The sequence below is a fragment of the Dermacentor silvarum genome, chromosome 11, assembly GCF_013339745.2.
Source record: "Dermacentor silvarum isolate Dsil-2018 chromosome 11, BIME_Dsil_1.4, whole genome shotgun sequence".
NCBI lineage: Eukaryota > Metazoa > Arthropoda > Arachnida > Ixodida > Ixodidae > Dermacentor > Dermacentor silvarum.
Window position 1 is genome coordinate 62,536,327 of NC_051164.1, and position 24,349 is coordinate 62,560,675.

Below are 24,349 nucleotides of genomic sequence, written 5' to 3' on the forward strand. Positions count from 1 at the left end.
GAACGGCTGGGCCGCAGAACGACACCTTTGTGTGTGAATCGACAGTTTCGTTCGTCCACCATCAATTGATCATAATAATGAAGGCGATCCTTAAACATTTGCACCCACAATGGAGGTACAGGCAACGAACCTCGGAATTGAACGAAACCTACATGTAATAATAACAAGAGGAATGGGACGAACTGCTAGCAAAATATACAAATATTAAAAAATAAAGGGGGGTGGGGGTGGGGGGTGAAACAATAGTATGTAGTTTAGTTGTAAGACCGCATGAATGGACTGTTCCGTTTTGTTTACATTTGAAAGAGCTTAGAACAAGGTTCATTTAATGGTTCAGACCGAAAAAGAATGCGTAATAAAAGTAACAGGCACTGCAAAGGAAGTAGAAATTAGCATGGTGAACGTTTGGTACATAGAAGGACGTCAAAAAAACAGCGTCAAACACATCGTTGCGTCTCAAACCTAATGCCGAGATTCCAAGGCAGAGTTTTGAAACACTTAAAACAAAGCGGAGCTTCATTTTCTTTGAATAATAAACCGTTGAATAAGACGGGTATTACCACGGTATTTCAGCAGAATGCAACACAACACAACAACACACTTGCTAAAGCGAATATTGTCAGCTGCCACTTTACCCGTATTTGTCATTTCGCGATTCAATATGCATTTGCGTTCCCACGGCGCATGAAATCAAGTCTACGAAATTCAACGAGTCATGAAAAGTCATGATCTCCAGGCAGAGTTGACTGTTTCCTGTATTTATTTCGCGAGAGCTGCGCTAACAAGTGGGCGACCTTTCAGAGTTTTTAACATGGGGCGAAGGATTTCTCTATCTGGCTGATTAAAGTGGAGCTCGAATAGGAAACTATTTCTCCTTTCCTAAGCACTCAAATTTCTAAGTCGCGTTGTCGGTTTCGACCTGCTTCTTGGCAGTCTATTTACTGCTAACCTGCCTTCCGTTTATTACATCGCATACGAACTTCCTTTTCCGCGTTTTCTTCTTGGTGCTTTCAACGTCTGGGCTCTTGTCATTGCCTCCTTCATAAACCGCCTTTCCGCCTCCGCGCGACGTATAGGAAGTCAATCCTCGAGCTCTCTTATCGGAATTTAATAAATGGAGCGCGGCAGCGCGCCCACTTTCGCCAAAAATGTAGCGCGCGAATCGGCCGTTTCGCAAACAGACCGGAGCCTCCACCGCGCAAGACCCGCACGTCGTCTGCTACGCTGCGTGCGTGCGGAAACAGACGGCGCAGACCGCCGCTAGAGCTGCGGCGGCGGTGACGTGCCGCGACGGCCTGTACGGTGGCGCCCTCTCAGCGACCGGCCGGTCGGCGGCACCGCCTCCGTGGATGACGACGACGCCGCCGCGGCCGCCGCTTGCTTGCCCGCCGTTGTTCCTCAGTGGGTGCCGGCTGCTCGTCGACGGCGAGCGTGCCCCGCGCTCCGTGAACGCTCGCTAGGCCTAACCCCCTGCGCCGCCAGCTTTCGCCGCACTTTCGCCGCGCCGTTGCGCGCGATTTGCATCGTCTTCCCGTGGCTGTGAACGTGTGGGTGTCCCCTCCCGACGCTCGTGCAGACGTCGGCGTCAGCAGCGCGAGCGCCCGGACGCCTCGCTCTAGAGTGGGTGCGCGTTTTGAGTGTTTTTGCTCCGCGCGTGTGGTGTTGTGTTGTGTGTGCTCTTCGGCGGCTCGGACGACTTCGGGCCCGCCGCACCGGCGCCTCGTCGACGGCGTGCCCGCCACTTCGAAAGTCGAGTTGCCCGTTAAAGCACGAGGTGAGCTCCGTGTTCTCTGTTTTTCCTTTAGTCTAATTCGTTCGCCCGCTGCTCTCTTCGGTTGTTTTGAAGCGTAGCGTTACCACAGCAACTCCAACGCCGCCGGGCGAGCGGCGGGTCCTTTTTTTTTTTCGCCTTCTGGCGTGGGCAGCATCTGTCGTCTGCTCCACGTCTGCGCGTCGTCTGTAAGCGGTCACGCCGGCACGCTGCTGACCACGCCACCTTTGTAGTCTTCGAACAATCCTTTACAATGTAGCATTGTTGTTGGCTCGGTAAAGAGCGTCGGGATGTCCGAAATGGTTTTCCGTGTTCGGCGCTACTTTCGTTCGTCGCGTAGGCAGGCTTCTCGGCATCGCACCGGATGTTCGCGTTCGGTGGCGAAGTCGACCTCGCGGTAACGTCGGCTCGTAATTCGCGCTCGGTGAAAGGCTTTTCGGTTTTTTTTTTCTCGGTTCACGTCCTTGATCGTTTCGTGACATTGGTATGGCTGCAGCGGTGCCGCGACGAATTTCAATGCGCTGAACGAGATTTAGTCTGGAACGCCATAAAAGAAGGAAACTTGATTCTGGTCGCGTTTCAAGGCTAAGCGCGTCTCCAGAAAGGGAGGGGGGTCGAAGAGAGCGAGATATCCTGCCTCGGGTGGTGTACCTGAGCAGTGGTAAAAACAGAGAATAAAGAAAAAAGAAAAGTAACCTTCACGTAACTGTGGCATTCGCGTATTTATTGCGCCTCTATGTAATTTTATCTACGTGCATTTGTCGACGTTCCTGAAATACCACCGAAAAGCCGTGACTTACGCCACTGTCATCGAGGATGCTTGGTACAGTTAAATGCGGCACCTTGTGCGTTGCATCGCGATTTCGAGAAAAGGGATACAAAGATTATGATTTTGTGTTTTTCTCTTTCTATCGCGGCGAAGTCTCAGCGGCGACCGAGCGTAGCAAATTGTGGAATAGTTGCGTAACCGGCACCGTAATGAGATGGGAGATGTATCATTTGCGTAAGAAACTTATTAGTAGTAGCGATGACACTTTCTTAATGCGTGCGCCGAATAACTGGAAGAATAATTTCAACCATGTTTTCAGTGTCGTTTTCACGTGTTGCGTGTAATAGGCACCAGTTCTTGCCCGCTGCGTGTTGATCTACAGCGAAGGAAACCTCGACCATATAAGTCGAACCCGGATATATAGAACCCGCATATAACGAAATATTGTGTATAACGAAAATAATCCCCTTGAAAATTTTTGTATAATTTGTTTAATTATATATATCGAACGTTTTGCAATCCCCTTCGGATTCGATGTATCCGGGTTCGACTGTTATGTATAATAGGCGTTTAGCGTCTCCAGTACGTTCACAATATCCTATCATTTGGCGTATCAGTAATTCGTGCGCGCTAACTGTTCGTCCCGGGAAATGATTGTAGTCGAGAGATTTAAAACTAGAAACTTTTGCTGTTTGCTTTGTGTGTGTGTGTGTGTGTGTGTGTGTGTGTGTGTGTGTGTGTGTGTGTGTGTGTGTGTGTGTGTGTGTGTGTGTGTGTGTGTGTGTGTGTGTGTGTGTGTGTGTGTGTGTGTGTGTGTGTGTGTGTGTGTGTGTGTGTGTGTGTGTGTGTGTGTGTCCAAAGCAGAAAAAGGCATTTCGTAAGTATAGGGAGCATGGTGTAAGAAGCAGGGAGTGATTTCACCCCTAAAAGTGAGGCCTTAGTTGAGCGCTTGCGCAATCTGATCACAAGAATTAAAAAAAAAAAGAGCACAGAGAGAAACTCGAATTTTCCTATTTTTTTCTCGTGCCATTAGTATGTCGTTAAAGTTTTGAGGAATGAAGTTCTCTCTCTTTTTTTTTTTTTGTTGTTTTTGTCTTCTTCCTCTTCTTTTTAAATACCCACGCAATGCCTCGAAAGGGACAGCCAAGACACGCCTGCACACGTTTTGGCCCGTTTTACATGAATATTATTATTCGTAGTAGTATTTCGTGTCCTTGAGAGAGAGAGGAGGTCACGAGACCTTGCGTCCTCGTATGTCCCAGACGTTGCCTTCTTATCACTTGTCGGCATCATTCTTTCTGCAAACGGAGCGGCGACGTTTTGCCATCCGGATGTTTGAGCGCCGTCGGCACGATACGAATCCACTCCGCGCGTTGCAGAACAGCGGACGTCGATCGAAGCGACAAATTGACAGCGACGCGCTCTAGAAAACCGTACGACGCGATTATCACGACGTCGTTGCCTCATCCACTGCATCGTAAAAACGAAGAGGGGTGAGGGGGGGTTGAGCTGTGGAGTTGTTGGCGTACGCGATAATAATGTATGGTCCGGTGCAGCTAACACTGCCACCGGCCCGCTTATGTATAGTTTCGCGTTGTGTGTTTGCACGACGGAGCGTTCTTTTTTTACGCCTACGTGCGCGCACGGTGTTTATACACGGTCGGTTATTTATCCGTGTGCCTGTTGCGTTTACCCCGTCGCTCTTTTTGCCGGCCTTTGACTGGCGCCAGTGACGACCGTTAGCGACACACACGACGCAAGCACCGTTGTAAACCGTTATGGATGTTTGCGATGACTGAGACGGGGCCTTTTATGTAGTCTCGCGATTACTTTATTGCTTCAGCGATCATCATGATGCGGAGCTTACACAGCGCAGCGGTTATCGTGGCTTTCTACGAGACGCCCAAAGTAAGCTTTTTGATTACGCCTTTTTTTATCTTACGTGGGTGGCATGGTGGCCTTCGGGACGGGGGAAAAAAAGGCCGTTGGGAGCGGTCCTGTAATGATTATTGCTTTCGAGTTTCGGTTCACTTTCGTTGAAGAAGCTGCGCCTACCTGTCTGTACAGTGCATGCATCCGCATGAAACAACAACCCCCCCCCCCCCCCCCCCCGGTGTAGGAAGTTCTAAGCGAGAATCTCGGCTGTTGCCTGTTTCACGTCGTTCGTGTAGTGCGCGCAACGACCGCACGATCACGCCCCTTGGTCGGAAGTTATAAAGGAGTATCTCTTCTTTCGGTGGTTCGTCGCTCGTTGATCAACTTCCCCGCCGAGTCCGATAATGGAAAAAAGAGTAGCCTCGTCTTAACTGCGATGCTGGGCTGTATACAATGACATAGCCGCGCGATTAGCTCCTGCGCGGTGATCCAGCAGGTTGTATTCGTACGGGAGGGGGGCACATCTATTAGGGCTTCCATTTGTGCAAATTGCGACTCGCGCGGACCAAGCCCGGCCTTCCGCTGCCTGCGGTCATGGTAGATAGAACGAGCGCGCGTGTCTCTCACTCTCCGATAGTCATCTTAATGACACCGATTCGCGTTTCTGTTTCCCCCGAGTGGGCTTGGCTTCGTCGTGTGTTTCCTTTTCACCGCGCTTTACGTTTATTTTGCTTTTTTTTTTTTTCGAGTTGTCTGTGTGTACGCGCGCCTTGGGTTGGGCCGAGTTCGGCCTCCAACCGCGTGAGGTCCCCGGAGTTGGTGGCTTGAGATCCTTGAAGATGGTTGCCGCCCGCCCCGTGGGGCCACAAAGCGTGCGCGAGGGATTCCGTGCGTTATAGAGGACTACTACAGCGCTCGCCGCCTCGTGGGGTCTGTATCGTAGGCGTCGGCACCGTTTAGCGCCGAGTATAGAGCCCGCCTTGATTCCCACCTCCCTGTTAGTGTTCTTGTATATGGGAGCGATCTGTAGGGACACTACCGCCTGTGGCCCACCCATGCCGCCAGGGGCCGGTACGTTCTGCGCGCAAGCGGTGATCTATGGCGCGAGGAGGGATTTGAAACGGCGGCGAACGGTTCTATTTGTGCATGACTTCGTTTGTGTATTCCTCCTTTACGTCCCGATAAACAAGCTCACGCCTTCTGCCTCTCGTTCCTGTTTTCTTCTTTTTCTTCTTTTGTTGCGCCGTCATAAGGGAAGCTAGGCTTTATCTAACCAAATCCATGCAATTCTGTCAATTAAGCCTTACGGGTTGCGATCAGCCACTCTGTATAAATAACTTTTGTGTTAGGGCATGTGCGTTAGTCTGTGTGTTAGTGCGTGGGTGTTTTTTTTTTCCTTCTTTTATTATGTCATTTTTCTTTTAACCCGAGAGTTAATTTTTTTTATTTATGACTGTTGAATGTTTATTTGATGTTTGTTCCTAATGTTTGTATTAGTACTTTAACAAGATCTCAATTTTAAGTTGTAACTAAACCCCCTACGCAATAAGGCCTTATGGGTGATTTTGGTGTATTAAATGAATGAATGAATGAATGAATGAATGAATCAGCATCTCACCTCGAGTATAGCATGTCAGGCATTTCGCTGTAGGCTACTCTCTCCAGATATAATTAAACTTGCTCTGAATTATCAGTGGTGCTCATCTACGTTCCTGAGCTATATATACCTATCTTGAGCCCCTGGTTCTCCCGTGACCCTTCCGTTGAGCCTAGGTCCCACACACCGGAGAGAGAGAGAGAATGATTTAATGAAAGGCAGGGAGGTGAACCAGGACTGAGCCCGGTTGGCTACCCTACACTGGGGGAAGGAAAAAGGGAAGAGAGAGATTAAGAGAAGAATAGAAAGTCCACTCTTGATATCGCCGACGTAGCAACAGATCTCTGTTCTATCACTGCTTATCAATCAGTCCGGGTCATAGACGGTCACTCAGTCCTGTAGTTTTTAAAAATCGCAGCAGCGCTTTTGTGGCCTTTTGCAGCTGTGATATTCGAGGCCATGGTCCCAAGATCTGGCTCAATGTGAATGGTCTTCTATGTAGCCTATTGAGAACGTTGCAGAGGTCATGTCTTTCGTTTTGAAAAGATGGGCAGTAGCATAGTAGGTGTTCTATAGTCTCATCGACACCGCAGATGCTTACACGTGTTTGATTGGAATGGCTGATAGCGCCGAGTGTAATGCCTTCCCACACACCGGGATTAGCGGCGTACAACAGGCGATCCATCCTTCCGGTTCTCGTTCCGTTTTTTTTATTATTATTATTATTTTTTTTCTGCAGTATAGCGCGACCCGTAGCATTCGCTGCGCTGCACGTAACTATACGTAGCGCAGTGAGACGGGAGTACACGGGGAGCGTGTCGTAACGCAGCCTCACTGGTTTTGCTTGACTACAGCGGCGTAGGAGGTCGGCGAGATCGCGGAGCCCTCTGTGTGTCTCTTCGATTAGGCTGCGTTTTCTAAACCAGTTCACGGGGAGGGGGGAGAGGGGGGGGGGGGTGGGGGCTGCCGTACGCTTTGCCGCGCGATTTCACGTCGAGCGAACGCAGCGCCCGTCCCGTGGAAATCGAGGAGAAAAAATGTGCAGCGACGGTGAAGCTGGGTCCTCTGCAGCGAGTGTTTATAGCGGGGTGATGCCCAAACACAGTTCGACATCGAGGAACAAGTAGAACGACTTGTTCACCTAACCTAACCTAAGTACATTTGTACAAAAGAAGACAGGCGAAATGTGTAAGACAGAAAAAAAAAGTTATTTAGCGCAGCAATTGATTGGTCATTAAGTGGGTTGCTGGGGTTCCCGCAACAGAAAATTGCTTCGCCACTTAAACATCGCTACGTGTTAGGTTTCCTGCGCCTAAATCACAATTTTTGAGGTAATAAACTCGGCGTAGCATACACTCAAACCCGGATATATCGAATCTGAAGGGGATCACAAAAAAAGTTCTATATATAGGTCATTCGAGATATAAAATAAAAATTTTATACAGATATTTTTAAGGGGGTTTTACTGCTGTTCGTTATACACAATAGCTCGTTATATGTGGGTTCGTTATATCCGGATTCGACTGTATAATGATATAGGTGTTGGGCGTTACAGGGTTAAGGGGAGTACTGACCTGACGTCTCCGACTTTGCATTTTTGTGCGTTAACCTCGAAACACTTGAAAAGGCGCGAGCCTCGAACCGCCCTAGATAGTTTACTATCGCAGCTTTGTCTACGAAAACGCCTTTCGATTTTTTTTTTCCTGTATTCGTCATTACGCGAAGGTGGTCACGTGCGAGCGGGACATCGTGTCGGTTTGGCACTCGCTTCGACTCGCTTTCGTCTTCCGCTGCGCTGCTATATACACGGGGCCGTGCAAGGAGCACAACAGACGCGGCCTCATTTTACGTCTTCGGCAGGACGAAGGCCTCACCCGGCATTCCTCTTAATTGGGAGCCATTCTGTTACCCTTAATAGAAGACCGGTAATCTGCCTCTACGCATTACCTGGGCTGTCCGAACTGCCATTTCCGCCTTTCTAATCTCAACTAGAATGTCGGCTATACTCCCGTTTGCTAGACTCTAATCTACGCCGCTGTCTTCGCGTGTCCCTTGCCGTTACGCCTGTATCATCACTTTTCGTTCCATCGCTCGTTTGGTGCCCCTGTTAGCTTCTTAAGCGTCTTTGTCTACCTCCAAGTTACGTAACGCCCCAAACGTCCGCAGTCGGGGTGGGCGAATGTTCGAAATTTTGAATGCGAATCGAATATTACACACTAACTATTCGTATTCGAAACTGAACTACACTGTATAGTCGAACCCAGACATATGGAACCCACATATAACGAATTATTGTGTACAACGAACAGCAGTAAAATCCCCTTGAGCATTTTTGTATACAATCTTTATTTTATGTATTGAAATACATATATATCGAACTTTTTTGTGGTACCTTTCAGTTTCGATATATCCGCTTCGACTGTATTCGGGATTTTTCGAATATCGAAACTAGCCAAATATTTCGCAACAGCCGACCGGCAAAATCGGATTACTGTTCTCAGTCTGCTGAACCAAGTATCAGAAATCATCACAAGTGAGACAACGACTAAAGTTTGCGAAACAGTGTAGTAACAAAATGGGCAATGCAAACTCTGTTTTCGGTTTCACGGCGGAAGCTTACATGACAACCTGCGATTTTTGTTTGTGGTCTATCATTTAGTGCTCTGGCTGTCTAGTCATGTAGCAGTTTATCTTTTACGCTGCAACCTGCGATGTTATCCTTGCAACGGGCACTTTTAGATATCTGTACGTGCGGCTACGCGAGTACGTTTGGAGCTCTTTTTTTTCTCTCCCTATCTCACAACTTTGCACTTTTTCGGCAACCATATACTTCGCGTTTTTCGTAAGCTAGTGATACATCAGCCATCCTTTCCTGGAAAGCTTGCTTACAACCAGGTCCCAAAGTTGTTGAGAAGCTATGAGTGCAGTTCCTTTATTGGCAATTAGTGATGTTGTGTTTAAAACCTATCCTAATTGTCCGTGTTAGTTGGCTAACTTTTTTTTTTCTTTTTTCGCTAGTCAGTGCAAGCGTGGTACGTAATTATACCGAAATAAATATTCCTGCATAAGTACTCGCGTCCTCGTTTGACTATTCGATGCGATATTCGATACTTACTATTCGTATTCGATTCGTATCCGAAAAAAAAAAAAAACGTTGATATTCGCCCACCTCTAGTCCGTACCGGCAGAATGCAGTGATTCTTTTGCACGTATAACTATTACCCGTGCCCTCAAATATACAATTTACATTATTAGAGTTTGTGAAAGGCCTTACAGTCGAATCCGAATAAATCGAATCTGAAGGGGATCACAAAAAAGTTCGATATATAGGTCATTCGATATATAAATAACAATCGTACTGCAAAAATGTTCAAGGGGATTTTACTGCTATTCGTTATACACAATAATTCGTTATATGTGGCTTCGATAAATCCGGGTTCGTCTCCATTACCCCGCACTGTATGTGACGGTCGCGTCTTCGTGGCGGCATGCTCAGGAGGTTATCCGTGCTCTGCTAGGCGGGAACTACGTCGTTCCCGCCAAGGTCCCGCACAACGTATGGATGGGAAGCAGGGCAGTGAGAGGCTGACAGCTGTCTCGCGAGCTCCCAGCCTCTATCGACCTAATGAGGACAGCCGCTGACGCGCCGTTATTTTTCGGCGCCGACTTCCGAAAGGCGAAGCTCGCACTCTAAATAATAATAAAAAAGTGAATGTCGACTCTTCTTCGAGGCCGTTAAATGGGCCCTGTTAAAGCAACACCCAACTATAAGTCGAACCCGGATGCATCGAATATGAAGGGGATCACAAAAACGGTCGATATGTAGGTAATTCGATATATAAAACAAAAAAATTCATACAGATATTTTCAAGGGGGTTTTACTGCTGTTCGTTATACACAGCAATTCGTTATGTGTCGGTTCGATTCGTTATATGTGAGTTCGATATATCCGGGTTCGATTGCGTAACCGGTAGACCGACATCTTTCTAAGCGGATCGCGTCTAGCCATCATATATAGAATGTTTTGAAGAACCTCCATGGGTTCAGATCCGCGTGGCTGACGAGAAAGACAGATGAGCGATGGAAATGCGCTTCACTGTATAGCGAACAGTCTGGCCATACGTGCGTCAGCGCACCTTCGGTGCTTTTATTATTAGACGGAGACAGCGAAATTCTTTAATGAGAGGTTACGGGCAGCATCGTGATAGTTTGCACCATCTCCTTAGGCCAAGGGCTTCGCGTGGGCTACGCATTGTTTCACGTGCAGTTTCGGAGCTTTTTATGCCGCGCAAGCGCATACTTTCTGGGTGCACTTACGTACGCGTGTCCCCTCCACCATCTGTGAAATGTGTGTAATGTGAACCCCCCCCCCCCCTCCCCACTCCCAGCGGCACGCGATCTCTTCGGCATCACGTGTGGTGCAGAAAACGTGGTAGCCGCGCCCTTTCTTGCTCCCAGAAGCCAAAGAGATAGATAGATAGATAGATAGATAGATAGATAGATAGATAGATAGATAGATAGATAGATAGATAGATAGATAGATAGATAGATAGATAGATAGATAGATAGATAGATAGATAGACTTCAGCGTATCAAAGCCTCACCGGGGGCTATGAGAGACGCAGTAGATATAGCGGTGGGCTCCCGGATTAATTTCGACCATCTTGGCTTGTGTCCGCCTCGAAAACCGAGACACGTCTCGAAGGGTGTCTCTATTTATTGCGTGTATAGATAGCTGTGCAGGTTTCTCCTCCGTTTCTCGGTGTGCCCGTCGGTATAGGCCGCGATATATACCATCGCCGTGCGGTCATGATGACAGGGACATATTAAGATAAACATATAGCGTATATTGAGGGGAAAGAACGCATCTTCCTAGATTTAGGGAACCTTTTAGTCTTCGTTGTCGTTATTGTCGTCGGTCGGTATCGAACAGTGTTATTTGGGATGCGGCGGAATCCTAGAGTGTGAGAATCCTTTAAACGGAAGCTTTCTTTTTGCTTCTTCCCGTTACGTTCGCGGCAGCGGGCGGTTTTTGTTTTTGCACCGAGAGTCAGGGCTCAAACTATCATCATTGGTCATGCGGCAGTGGCGTAAGGCCACTGCCGCATGGGCTGCTCGGCTCGGTTCGACAGAGTACTGTACTTAACCTTCACTGCCTCTTTCAACTTCTCTGGTCATGCAAAAGATAGAGCGCCGCGAACAATTTAAATTTATGTTTTCGAGGGCGCTCTAACACCTAGTGTTTACATATCTGCCGCAAGTATAGTAACTGGAAGGTTAGTTACTTAATCTTCACAAAATAATTAAATAAGGAAATACAAGGTGCTTCTTTAGGTTGCTGCTGACGATATATACAATTGCTTGCATCCCGTGGAGGGTTTAGCCTTAAAGAAGTAAATAAGATAAAAAATTGGACTGGCGAACCCTTTGTAGCGTAGTGCTATAATCAGTGCTAACAGCTGTCTCGGTCATGTCGAAGCAAAACGTTGTAGATAGTTTTCATGTGACTTCACGGAGGCATAGCTCTCACCGCTCAATAGTATCTAAACATGGCGGCCGCGATGACGTCAGTGCACCGTATTATCACACGCACACTGTTTTGCTTTTTGACGGCGCGGCTGTTCTTCACCGGTTTATCACTGTCATCGCTTTGACGTTCGACGCAAGCCGCGCCTCTCGTGCTGTCACGCCGCTTCTCGGCCTGCTATAGTACCCAAAGATGGCGTCCGCGATGATGTATTTGCAAAGTATATATAGTTGAATTTGTTTTAACGTATCGTTGCCGTTCTAAACAGCATTGTCGCCTGAGGATCGAGTGAGCTTCACGTCTGCCTCCTCTACCGTACTTAACGAACACCTGGTTCGCCCTTCATATCATCGCTGGTTTGTCTCGTGTGATACGACGACGATTCTAATAAGCGCATAATCGAGTTCCTTTCAATGTTTTTGTTAATCATTCAGGGACGTGTCATTGTTGCAGCGTCGTTTGCTGCTGTTTGAGGGGGTATATAGCAATACGACGTGCATTATCATAATAAGATGAGAGGGAACAAATAAAGAAAACGCTGAATATGTCACGTCGTTACATCAGCGCGCGGACGCAGATGGCTCATAAATTGTGGCGTCACGGCAGGAGACACCCGCTAGAATGGTTTGTGCCTGAGCTCGTAGGGATGCACATTGGGGTGATAGCTTCCGTCAAAAAGAAGCACTTGACGTGGACACCTGTAGGAAAAAGCGCGCGTGACACGCACGCGCACGACACATCGATCGTTCGAAATGAAATCGCTCGGCTACTCGCGTCGCAGCTGTGTTATGCAAATCATTGTGCTTCGCGTGTCAGGACTCGCTCTGCGCCTTCTATTTGGCAGTGGTCCTCATAGCCATGGGGCTATGCTGCGTGACCCATACGCATCAACCGCCTCAGAACGCTAACTGACGCGGAGAAGGAGAGTAGTGAGAGAGAGAGAGAGAGAGCGAAAGCAAGGAGCGGAAAAGCAGGGAGGTCAACCAGACGAGCGTCCGGTTTGCTACCCTACAGTAGAGAGCGAGCACTGAGTGCACTTGGAAGGATGCATGGAGTGGACACCTGTTCTACGGAGTGGTAATTTTTAGGTTCGACAGAATGTTTAAAAAAAATTGCCATTGGCAGATATTCCAGTCCTTGAGCTGGATAATTCCACCAGAAATCGAAACGCATATTCGAATAATTAGCAAACAATTGCTAAATAACTTCTTAATTAATTATTTTGCGGCACATATTGCAATTTACTAATTGTAGCTGATGAGTTTGCAAGGTGCATCCTCTATGAATGAATGTTCTGGAGGACACCTGTTCCGTGATATTGATTCCCGAAGTTGGCTACGAAATATACGAGCCGGGGTGAGGTGTCTAGTCTGCTCGAGGTGTCTGTCTGCTCGTACATTTGGGCCCCTGTTACTTTTGTGCTTCAATGCATAAAATGACGTTTTATTGGAAAAGTAAATGGAACAGTGCATTTTTTTACCAACAAACCGTATGTTTGTTGGCTCATATCTCGAAACCCGTGCCATCCTGAAAATTTGTTCCAAGTGGTTTGCAAACTCACCGGCTACAATTTGTAAATTGCAAATGTGCCGTAGAGTAACGAGTAATAACGTTAATTAGTGGATTTCAATTAGTTTTTCATGTGTTTCGATTGCTCTTGCAAGTACTACCTGCCTCCTTGAATAATCCTGCCAGCTCAAGGACTAAAATTATGCTTTCTCCTATTAAAAATTCTGCAAAGCTTAAAAAGTGATCACCACCTATATACCAAAGGAGAGAAAAAAAAATCGCAGTTGGCAAGAGCCCTTGCGAAACCCGCTTGTCGTTTCAGTTGACTCTCGCAGATTCTCGAAAAATTCGCTCTCTCTCTCTCTCGCGTGCTCGTCGGGAGTTCCTGGCCAGAGCGACACTTAATCTGCGCCGTCGAAAACTTTGACCGAGCGGACTTTGAGAGATAGAGGGTTAGAGAGAGAGAGAGAGACAAAGATTTCGAGCGTGTGAGGAAATCGAGACCTAAACTCTTTCCCACTGGGGACACGGAACGGGAGGTGGAGTAAAACGGCCGTCGTCGGGAGAAGGGAAGGGGGGAGGGAGGCGAGAGGAGGGTGGGGGAGAGCGAGCGACAGCTGCCCACGTCACCAAATACACGACGGACGCCGTTGTCGGCGTCCTGTCACGTTGCCCGTCGCCGGCCGGTCAGGTTATTGGAGCTCCGGCTGGTTCGCGCATCTCTGACTCTCCTCCCGGGTCGCATCTGTCCCTGGCACTTCTCTGTCTATAGCCCTGCGCGAACGTCGTCCCCCTCCCCCTCTCATTTCCACTTCCTCGCATCGAACTCTGTTCCGGCGTGTTCCGAACCCCCCCAACCCACGCGTCAAAGCGTGCGGTTCGCGCACTTCGCTGTGTCTTCCGCGGCGCTTTGCGCAATCGCGGCACTGGAGGAATTCGGCCGGACAAGCGAGTCGAAACAAACAAAAATTTCGAGAAACGATCCGGAGAACACGGCCGGCGCGATGCTTCCCCGAAAATAGTTTGGAACGAGTCAAATGTCCCATCGTTTAAGAGAGAGAGAGAAAGGATGCATAGAAAGGCAAGGGAGGTTAACCAGAGGTAGTTCCGGTTGGCTACCCTGCACGGGGGGAAGGAGTAGAGGGATAAAGAGAGAGAGAGAGAGAGAGAGAGAAAGGGAGACGAGCACAAACAAACCTGTACACTATAGAGCGGTAGGGGGTGGCATTATTAATGTCTGTCGTGAATGCCCGTAGACCGCAGGAACCTTAGTAACGCGAGTAAGGCCTTCAGCGCGAATGTTCTTTCGGAGCACTGGCATAAAGCATTTAGTTCTTTTAGTATACTTCCATGCGCATCACTGGATATGTCCCCAGACCGCGTGCTTTTGAAAGCAAGCGAGTCGCGCTTTAAACTTGTTCCTAGTCCTCTGTTCTTGCTCCAATCGAATGATTGACGCTCGCCTCTTATCATTCAGTGTTAACCGAAGACGTTTAGCCAGAAATTCTGTGCTCAAAACCGAAACACGACTAGAAAATGAATATTTTTCTGGTGTGCTTCCACATTCGCCTATAAATGGGACAATGAAGGGAAAAAAATAAGAGGAAGTTGAACTGTATTAGTAGACTAACCGTTTTATAATACCAGAATAGGAACTCTTACCGTGAAAAGATGCTTGGTAAGCCAGAAAAGGTGCAAAAACAAAAGACAAGTGGGTGGTGACGCCGCTTTGGAGTTGCCGTACCAGTATACCATGACGTCATTGATTTTACCGCTGTGCGCTCGGGCCTAGTTAATTTTTTTATCCGTAAAGATAGACCACATTGTGTATTCCACAGGAGTCAAAGACGGAGCACTGCAAGTTGCGAGAGTTGGCACTCTGAATCGAGAGGAATCACTCTGAAATCCACGACGTCGCGCTGACGCACCGGTGCTAGGATTACGGCGCGAAATTCGCGGGACGGAAGCTTGGCCATCATTCTCTCTTCAAGTATTCAATCTCTTATCGCGATTAACGAAAGTAGAGTTTACAAACACTATGCCTTATCAGTCTAAAGTGAGTTGGTGTTTGCCCCTATAGTGTCGCTCTAAGCGTTACTTGACCCCCGGTTTTCGCGTCACCGCACTGGCACTGAGAGGAGAGAGAGAGAAACGAAGAGGGAAAGGTAGGGAGAGTAACCAAGGACGTGCCCGGTAGGCTACCTTACGCTTGTGGGAAAGAAATACGTGTTTTTACGTGCCAAGACCACCATCTGATTATGAGGCACGCTGTAGTGGGGGACTCCGGATTAATTTGGACCACTTGGGGTTCTTGAACGTGCACCTAAATCTAAGTACAAGGGTGTTTTCTGCATTTCGCCCCCATCGAAATGCGGCTTGTGGAGGGGAAAGGGGAAGAATGGAGAGCAAGGAGCGAGAAGCAAAATAATAAAGAGTCAGTCCTTCACAGAGTCAGTCGCAGAGGAATGTCCACTGTCACAAGCGCTCACGCTGTCCAGTCGCCTTTAAGAAATGCAGAAGGGCTTTTGTGGCCTTTCGCATGCGAGAATTCATAGGCCATGGTCCTAGCATCTTTTTCCTCCGAAAGCACTCTATTATGTGTCACTGAGAAAACGCAGGAGCCAGTGGTCTCAATCATTCAAGTGAATGCGAAAAAAGTGGCGCGGAAGAATGCACTATACCGCGGTCTAAACTAGTTTGATGTCGTTTCCTAAGTCCTTTGCAGCCCGTACTCCGTGCTCGTCGGACAGTGGTGCTCGTATCTCCACGCATCGCGTCCTTCGCCCGACTCGCTTCAAACGTCAAGTCACTCTTGGCGTACTACAGGTGTCCTCCGCGCACACGTTGCTGCTGCCTCGCGGTTGAACGGCGCGCTCGCCAGATTTCCAGTTTACGCTCGCGTGGAAGGCGCTGCCGTAGGCGAGGCCATCTCGAGGCGCGTTCGACGCCGGACGACGCGCAGCTCTGCGGGTGACAGGGGCGCACCGAGGTGTCTGTCGCACGTGTGCTGAGGGGAGGCCTTCTATAACGACCGTGAGGAGCAGACAGGGCGCTTCGAACGCGCCTTAAGGCTCATTCACACTACAGGCCGACACGACACCGATTTTGGTCTGCCGACTGTTGGCGACAGCAGCTTATACCTGCAGGACGGAAATCGCTGTGGCCAACGGTTTAAACGAAGGATGAACGCTGTCGCCAACAGTCGGCAGACCAACATCGGTGTCGTGTCCGCCTGTTGTGTGAATGAGCCTTTAGAGAGACGTGCCACGCATGGGCGTTCCAGGGTGTCAGGCTGTAGCGTTGTTTCGTCTGCGCTCGACATGTAACAACAAAGACGGCAACAATGACGAATACGACGGTAACTACAAGAGAGAGAGAGAGAGAGAAATAGAAAAAGGAGAGGCAGGGAGGTTAACCAGACGCACGTCCGGTTTGCTACCCTGCACTGGGGGAACGGGGCATTTAATGAAAAGAGAGAAAGGGGGGGGGGAGATAGAGAGAGCACAGTTGCGCGCACATTTGAAAGCTCGCACCAAGTCTACATACGGTCGCCAAGACCTGTCGACTTCAGGTACTGCAGCAACGCTTTCGTCGCCTTCTCCGCCATCGACGCGTACGGCCATGGTCCAAGGATCTTCATTTCGGAAAATGGTCTGGAGTACAGCGGGTTCAATGCTGTCCGGACAGATTCACGCTCAACGTCGAACTGGGGACAGAGACAGAAAATGTGTTCAATTGTTTCTATAGTGCCGCAAGAGTTGCACATGGGCGTATCCCCCATTCCATTGCGTAAAGAGTATGCCTTTGTAGATGCCACCCCGCGAGCCAGAGGCGGCACAATACTGTCGCCTCAGAGCGGGAAACCTTTGACGGCACTTGTATCTTTAGGGATGGATCAAGTCTATAATGATGACACTTCGGGAGGCTGGGAGAGTAACGACAAAGACTGGAATAAATTAAAGGGGGCTGCAGGGGGTGTAAATGCACAAATATATCACGTATACCGGGAATACACAAGAAGAAAGCTAAGCATACACAGATGCACTGCGTGTGAGCATCTCATAAAGTAAGCATAATTTCATGCTGGAATCTTTTGCGCATTTTTTTTTACTTTTTTTTTTTTGTGCAAGAACAGGACCCCTACATATGAGACTTGGCGTCTTCAGCTCGACGGCTCGGGCGCCGAATTCAAGAAGGGAGAGATTAGCGTTCAATTTTTTTCTCTCTCTAATAAGCGTAAATTTCGCGCCAAGGATGCCTCGGGTGGCATTTTTAATAATGTGCGAGAATGTGCTCATTTGTGGGTTTTCTTGAGCGCCCCCCGTTAAAAACGCACGGTGCGACGAAGCGTCCGCTACGTACTGTAGGTGCTGCGCGTCTGCAAGGCTTATGTTTTGACTAAATAGGAATGCGTTGGAAACCCGTTGGAAGCGACTGTTGGCATGACATGTCATACGTCGCACGGCGAACTGTACACACCGTGCGTCGATATGTCTTAGATCGTCCAATTTGTCCAACGATGCGTCGGAGAAACATCTGCTCGGTGACAGCTGAAATATTTTTTTTCTTTTTTTGAAGCTTTTGGATTTATTGTTTAGTACGTCCGATCGTGTTTCACGAGCCTGGTGGTTCTAACGCGCATGTATACGTATAGGAAGCTCGTGTCCAGAACCGCGTGATCGGTAGGACAACGTGTCGGAAAGATATGGATACTCCGGTTGTTGGCATGTAATGTTGGATGCGGCTGTTGGTACGACAATTAAATCAGGAATTTGAGGCATAATACTCAGCGTGTCAGAAATTATACGTTGGGGCTTATTGGGGTTGAACCCACAAGGCACAAATGGGTTCTTCCCGTCGGTAATGATAAGAACCAACTAAGAACCCTGAACTGCACATGTCTGAAGAAGATACAGGGTGTTTCAGCGAACACTTTCAAACATTTTTAAAAGTTGTCCGTAGTTCATGAGCTAGTCTACTCGAAGAGACGGGCATTACTTGCGCAAAAAATTTAACTGCATAATCGACTAATTAACAGAAATTCACCAAATAAATGGTTAACTAATTACCTTATGGACCATGTTGCAATTTACAAATTCTAGCCGTGGAGTTCGCAAGGCACTTGGAACGAATTCTCGGGATGACACCAGTTGCGAGATATTAATTCCCGAACTTTGCGGAGAAATGCAATGGCGTTCCAGTTACTTTCTTAACAAGACGTCGTTTTATGCATTGAAGTACAAAAGTAACTGGAACGCCATTGCATTTCTCCGCAAAGTTCGGGAATCAATATCTCGCAGCTGGTGTCATCCCGAGAATTCGTTCCAAGTGCCTTCCGAACTCCACGGCTAGAATTTGTAAATTGCAACATGGTCCATAAGGTAATTAGTTAACCATTTATTTGGTGATTTTCTGTTAATTAGTTGATTATGCATTTCAATATTTTGCGCAAGTAATGTCCTCCTCCTCGAGTAGACCAGCGCATGAACAAGAATTGCGCTATCTGCCACGGGCAACCTTTAAAAAAAAAAAAAAATGTTGAATGTGTTCGCTGAAACACCCGGGATATGCTATAGAGTGTTGCTGCTCTGTTTGTGTGCCTCCCACTAGGGTCGCCGCCGCCTCGGCGGAACTGCGCATTTGCCTGCTGCCATTCGGGCCGCGTCGCCCACGCCACCGCGATCATCGCGGAAGGCATTGCTCGCGAAATTGACGACGCCCCGAAGGATAGGGGCGTCTGGGCGGGCGACCTCTCTCTCGGAGCAACGCCGCCGGTCGCTGCCTCCACCGCTGCGCACCCTCGCCCTCCTTTTCGCGCTCGCTGTCGTTTTCACTCTCTCTCTCTCTCGCCTCGCGTGCACGCCGCCGTCACGCTAGTTGCGTGCATCGAGCCGTGTATCGGCTGGGTTCACGAGGTGGCGGCAGGGTAGACCGAGTGCGTCATTGAGTGCGAGCGCTGAAGGTCCAAGTCAAGGAAGCGCACCTAGGAACATTCAGTGTTGATCAATATGAAAGGGAACACTTACTTTTTAACACGAAAGTGTTTTATGCCGGGGTCCACCAAGACTTCACTGACGTATTTCCGTATTTCCGTCACGGAAATACGTCATAGAACATAATACAAAGAAAGAAACCAGAAGAAAAAGTTCCACTAACATGCAAAATTTGGGAATCGAACCCACGACCTCTCGGTCCGCGACGATAGATCGCCGAGCGTTTAACCCATTGCGCCACAAACGCATTTGCAGAGAGCTACACAGACGCGCCTTATATATCTAACACTCCTCCGTGTACCCGTGCTCTTGTTCGGGGCGGTGCCGCCGCCTACGAGCAGAAAAGAGAAGTACTGCATTATGACACTAACGCGCACCGACAGTGAACGCTTCGGTGGACTCACCACTACGACGCCTCGATGCCAGCATTCGAAGGGACGCTGGCATCAAGAAGCACTACCAACGCCACCTAGGTGGCGTTGGTAGTGGCGTTCACCGTACTCAGCACAGCGGAGCGTGGCCTCCGCAATTAGCTCTGAAAATGTTTCTGAAGTTGATCGCGGAGGCTGCAATTACGACGCGCTGTACGCGCTGATTTGACTCGGTGACGATTCAGTTACGTGCTTTGTCTTGCGCGTTGTATTAGTGTGTCAGTTACGTGCTTCGTCTTTCGCGTTGTGCTAGCGTGTGCAACGTAGTGCAGCTTCCATATGCACGACGGTTGCTCATGGTCATCGACGTTGGTAGTCGTGATGGAGGAGACGTGCCACCAGGCGTCAGCGTGGGTGCATCAACGCCTAAGGGCGCTTTAGCCACAAAACACCAATAGACATTATATATCAATGTGCAATAATTTTGTGTGTGAAACGCCCTTAGGGGGCTGAACACGCGTGCCCTCTATGAAATTGTTCAATGATAGTAAAAGTTCAGCAGGAAAGCTTACGTATCGAGATCCTAGATTTGAACCCATGGACCACGAGTTATTGTCGTTTAAAAAAAAAATTTCCTGCTACCATTGATGACGACTTTACGGTACACCAACTCTGATACAGACTGCCGCCAAATGTCCCGTCTCGGCATCGACGTCCTCCATGAGACAGCCGTTTCCTAGCCGGTTTTTCCTCGAAGACGCCACGAGGTTTGACCGATGGTCTTAATGCCACCGATGTCCCATGTTTGAGGAGTCCCATCATGGACGCCGGTGCCTTGGCGGTGACGGGAAGGGGCGTCTGAGGTCTGTGTGAATCGGACCTTAAGGTGAGCGCCCAGTTAATATTCAGCCGTGGATCGCGTCATAGGTGGGGCGAGAAGGCCTACAATCGATTCTTTATACGTAGATACCTGCCTTATGTGTCGTATTAGACATTTCCCCCGATAATGTCGAAGAAAGCATTCGAGATATATTTGCTTTATTACTAGCGAGTAATGCGTCTATGCTTTAAAGGGAACTATATTTTCCCTCTTGTTTTCATTCTTTAGGCGTTCGAACTCGATGCAATACGAACTCTCCCTGAATGTTTTGCTGTTGATGGCAGCTTACGACCCCTGTCAATTTCTTTCTGTCATTCACACACGTTCAGCCTCACCCAGCTAGAGAATATTACTGCTGACATTTGATAGCTGATAGGGCAGAGAACTGGGGCGGTATTCTGTAAGAGTCCATTTAGTGGACTGTCCATTTCGGCTGTCGCTGATTGGCTGCTGCTTCACGAGCAGGAAGGAGACTGGCTGGCACCTTCCTGCTCGTGAAGCAGCAGCCAATGGTGACAGCCGAAGTGGACAGTCCACTAAATGGACTCTTACAGAATACCGCCCCAGGGCTACGCAAGAACATTTCGCTCACCAGTAGAGCCTGCCCGAAGCAAGTGACAGTCCACTGCATGAATTCCTGCACGCTTCAGAATAAGTTCTGTGTCGGAGGTTGACCCTATCGGTTAACTTCTTAGAAACATTATTCAGAGCATGGCCTCCGCGATATGCGCGTGCCGGCGCGCGCACATCTAAGAGGCCGTATTCAGAGGTGATAGCACATTCACTGCAATGTGCGAAGGTGATAGCACATTCACTGTATTGTCCTTGGCCAGAGATTGCGAGAGAGAGAATGCGAAAGCGATATGCTTTGGCTAGTGCTGGAAATGTGAGTGCTACCTTAGCTCGGCACCCGATAAAGCTGAGTATCGAATCCGAACGATGCATTGGGAGAAGGGGGCCGCAATTGCCGTTGAATGGTAGTCAGATTTACGCACTCATGCGTTTAACAGTATAGGCTCTTTAGGGCGCTCCCATTTCCAGATTGCAACGGACAAGGCCGACAGCGATCAAGTGAGTCACAACGAGATGCTTGGGCGGGAAGCGAGGCCGGGCCGCTCCTGTGCGGTCGATCATGAGTCGTTTGTTTCTGCAGTTTGGTGCAAAACCGCATTCGCGCAACTGCGTGTGTTTATTTTTTTAGCTGTAAAGAGACGCTGGTAGAAAATGCAGTGGCTGCTCTATTGATATCTGTCCTGTGGAATGTTGGTTGTGGTGGTGGTGATGATGAGCTGATGATGATGCTGATGATAATAATACTAATAACAATACATAACGCTGCATTGGACGCAGAGTTCAATCAGCGCATAACACTTTATAGTACGCAGAAGGCACCTCTACATCCATAGTTATACAGCACTGTCTTATCGCACAGTTTTTATCTAACCGACTCTGCGCCAAGATTACCTTTAAGAAAATGTTGGCCCCTTGCTGCATTCGACTCGTTGAGCGCGGTTCGAAGTAGTATTTTCACCCGCCGTGGTTGCTTATAGTGGCTATAGTGTTGCGCTGCTAACCACGAGGTCGCGGCATCAAACCCCGGCCCCGGCAGCCGCATTTCGAGGGGGGCGAAATGCGAAAAACAGCCGTGTACTACTTAGATTTAGGTGCACGTTAAAGAACTACAGGTGGTGCAAATTATTCTGGAGTACGTGCCCCCACTATACGACGTGCCTCATAATCACATCGTGGTTTTGGCACGTAAAACCCCGTAATGAAATTATCACTAAAGTAGTATTTCGCGGGGATTATCCTGCGCAGGGGTCATTAAGAGAAAAAAAATTAGGCTAAGCAGGCCACGTAATGCGTAGGATGGATAACCGGTGGACCATTAGAGTTACATAATGGGTGCCAAGAGAAGGGAAGCGCAGTCCAAGACGGCAGTAAACTAGGTGGGGGAGATGAAGTTAGGAAATTCGCAGGCGCAAGTTGGAATCAGAGAGGCCTTCGTACTGCAGTGGACATAAAAAAGTAGGCTGATGATGATGATATGATGATGATGATGATGATGATTCTGCGCAGGTTAACAGGTTAATATACAGTTTAACTATAGTCTCCGTCTCGCTGCACCGAACTATTCGAGAGCGCGGGGTGGCGCCTCGAGGCGGAGAGCGGGTTTGGCTTTTCCGACCGCGAAGGGCGTGCGTATGACCCGTCGACGAACTGTCGCCGGCGGCGCGCCGAAGCCCTTGCGCGTGTCTCGCGCTGCTGCGCCGAGACTTCGCCGCGTTCCGTGGCGGGCACGAAACTATAGCTATACAGCAGCGTGCACCTTCGAGCCGCGCGCGTCGTGCCGCCGAAGGCTGCGACGATTACAATGGCCGGCCGGCTCGAGGCGACGACGCTGGCATTGAAGGCCGGTCTCGCGCGGGGTGTGCACGGCGATCTGGCTGGCTTGACCCCGCACGCCCTTACGCCGTCCGACCGGTTTTGACGAAGACGAATAGGGAAGTTGGTCGGATCCCCCTAGCGGCGATATGTGTGGCTGTGTAGGAGAGACAGAAGGCGAGGATCACGATTACGTATACAATCGTGATCAATATGAAAGCGAACACCTAATTTTTTTAGTGGCGCGAGCATCGAGTGACACTCTTGTTTCTTGCGCAGCACTTTCGGTTCACCTCCTAAGACGACCGGGGACGAAATTCAGAAAAAAAAAAAACGAAGAAATAGTACAGTACAAAATTCATGGGTTTCATTAGAGATATGATATCGGAGCATAGGTTTAGTTACAAGTTGAGTTACTCAAGTGTCTGGAATAATCGGAATTCATTAGAAACCGCTGATTACCGCACACCAAAGCACAGAACACCAACGCCGAGGTTCGAGTGCCACTAAAACACACCCAAGTCCAAGATTAGGGTCGCCTACCGTTTTTTTTTTTTTTTTCAGACGTCCATAGGGGCTAAATACACATGCCGTCCATGAAAGTGTTTAATGATACTAAAAGCTTAACAGGAAGACTTCATGCTATGTTTGAACCCATGGACCCCGAGTTTAAAAAAAAGTTTCGCTGGTCTCTTTCGTGCTAAAGACGACTGTATACTACGGAGGACCAGCCTTACCGCTCTTGCGCGTTCGGGTATGATTCGATGAATTACCCGGCGCGGCGGCTAGAAATTACAGCTAGCTTATCGCGCTGTGGGGGCTTATTTCCCGTGAACGTCGTATAAATATTATTAGTATAGGCTTCAAGATTGCGTAACGCTCCCGGCTAGTCGTTTTCTTTTTCTTTTCTTTTGGCGTCTGACTCCACCGCCAACACGCTGCGGCGGAAACGGAGTCAGCGCGATCGCGCGCAATCCCTCTGATTTATTCCCGCCAACAGCCGGTCATCTGACACCGCGGGGCACGAAGACCCGCCGCAGACACGGCATCTGCTTCTCGTCAACATCACCCAGCGGGTCTATACGGCAGCGGTTCAGTGTGCTCAAAGCTTCCTCTTCTGACTCCTGCTTTGCTTTCATCTTTTTACAGCGAACATGTATATGGCTAGGATCCAGGATTTTGTGGCGTCCGCGCGGAAAAACTCTCCCCTAAAAAGCGAGAGGGAAAGAGCCACCAACAAAAGCAAACGCATATCGCCGCTCGCGTCAGAGCTCGGTTTAACGGCCACCTGTGTCTAAAGCGATGCGTCTCTGTGAATAGACGACGTAATGCGTGACGTATAATGTGCGCCGGATAAAGCGACCAAGGGGAAAGGGTTGTTGCCTCTCGGCGCAACCGCGCCAACGCACTCGTGCCACTGCTCACGCGTTCGTCCTCGTCGTCATCTTCCACAGCTGGCAGCGTTGCCATTCCAGCGTAGAATTTCACTTCTCTTCTGTCGTCGTAATGGGGAGGCCGCGTTTTACGGGGGTATGAGCCATTGCTTAAGGGGGTATGTCCGTCTTACGTGACGTACAGATTTAATAACAGAGGTGATGCGCGAATGTGTGTGCGTACTTATAGTCACGATGACCACCGATCAGGACGATAAATATGTTCGTGTCTTTGTTCA

The 24,349-nt window shown here is 48.9% G+C and overlaps 1 protein-coding gene across 3 annotated transcripts in view; it reads left to right on the forward strand.

Moving 5' to 3' along the window:
- Window positions 1–1,386: 1,386 nt before the first annotated feature.
- LOC119433870 (protein O-linked-mannose beta-1,2-N-acetylglucosaminyltransferase 1) overlaps window positions 1,387–24,349 on the forward strand; it is a 282,201-nt gene continuing 259,238 nt past the window's right edge. For all 3 annotated transcript variants that reach the window (XM_049659187.1, XM_037701151.2, XM_049659188.1), the window contains exon 1: window positions 1,387–1,774. The gene's annotated coding sequence lies outside the window, so the exon portion shown is untranslated. The remainder of the gene's footprint in view (window positions 1,775–24,349) is intronic.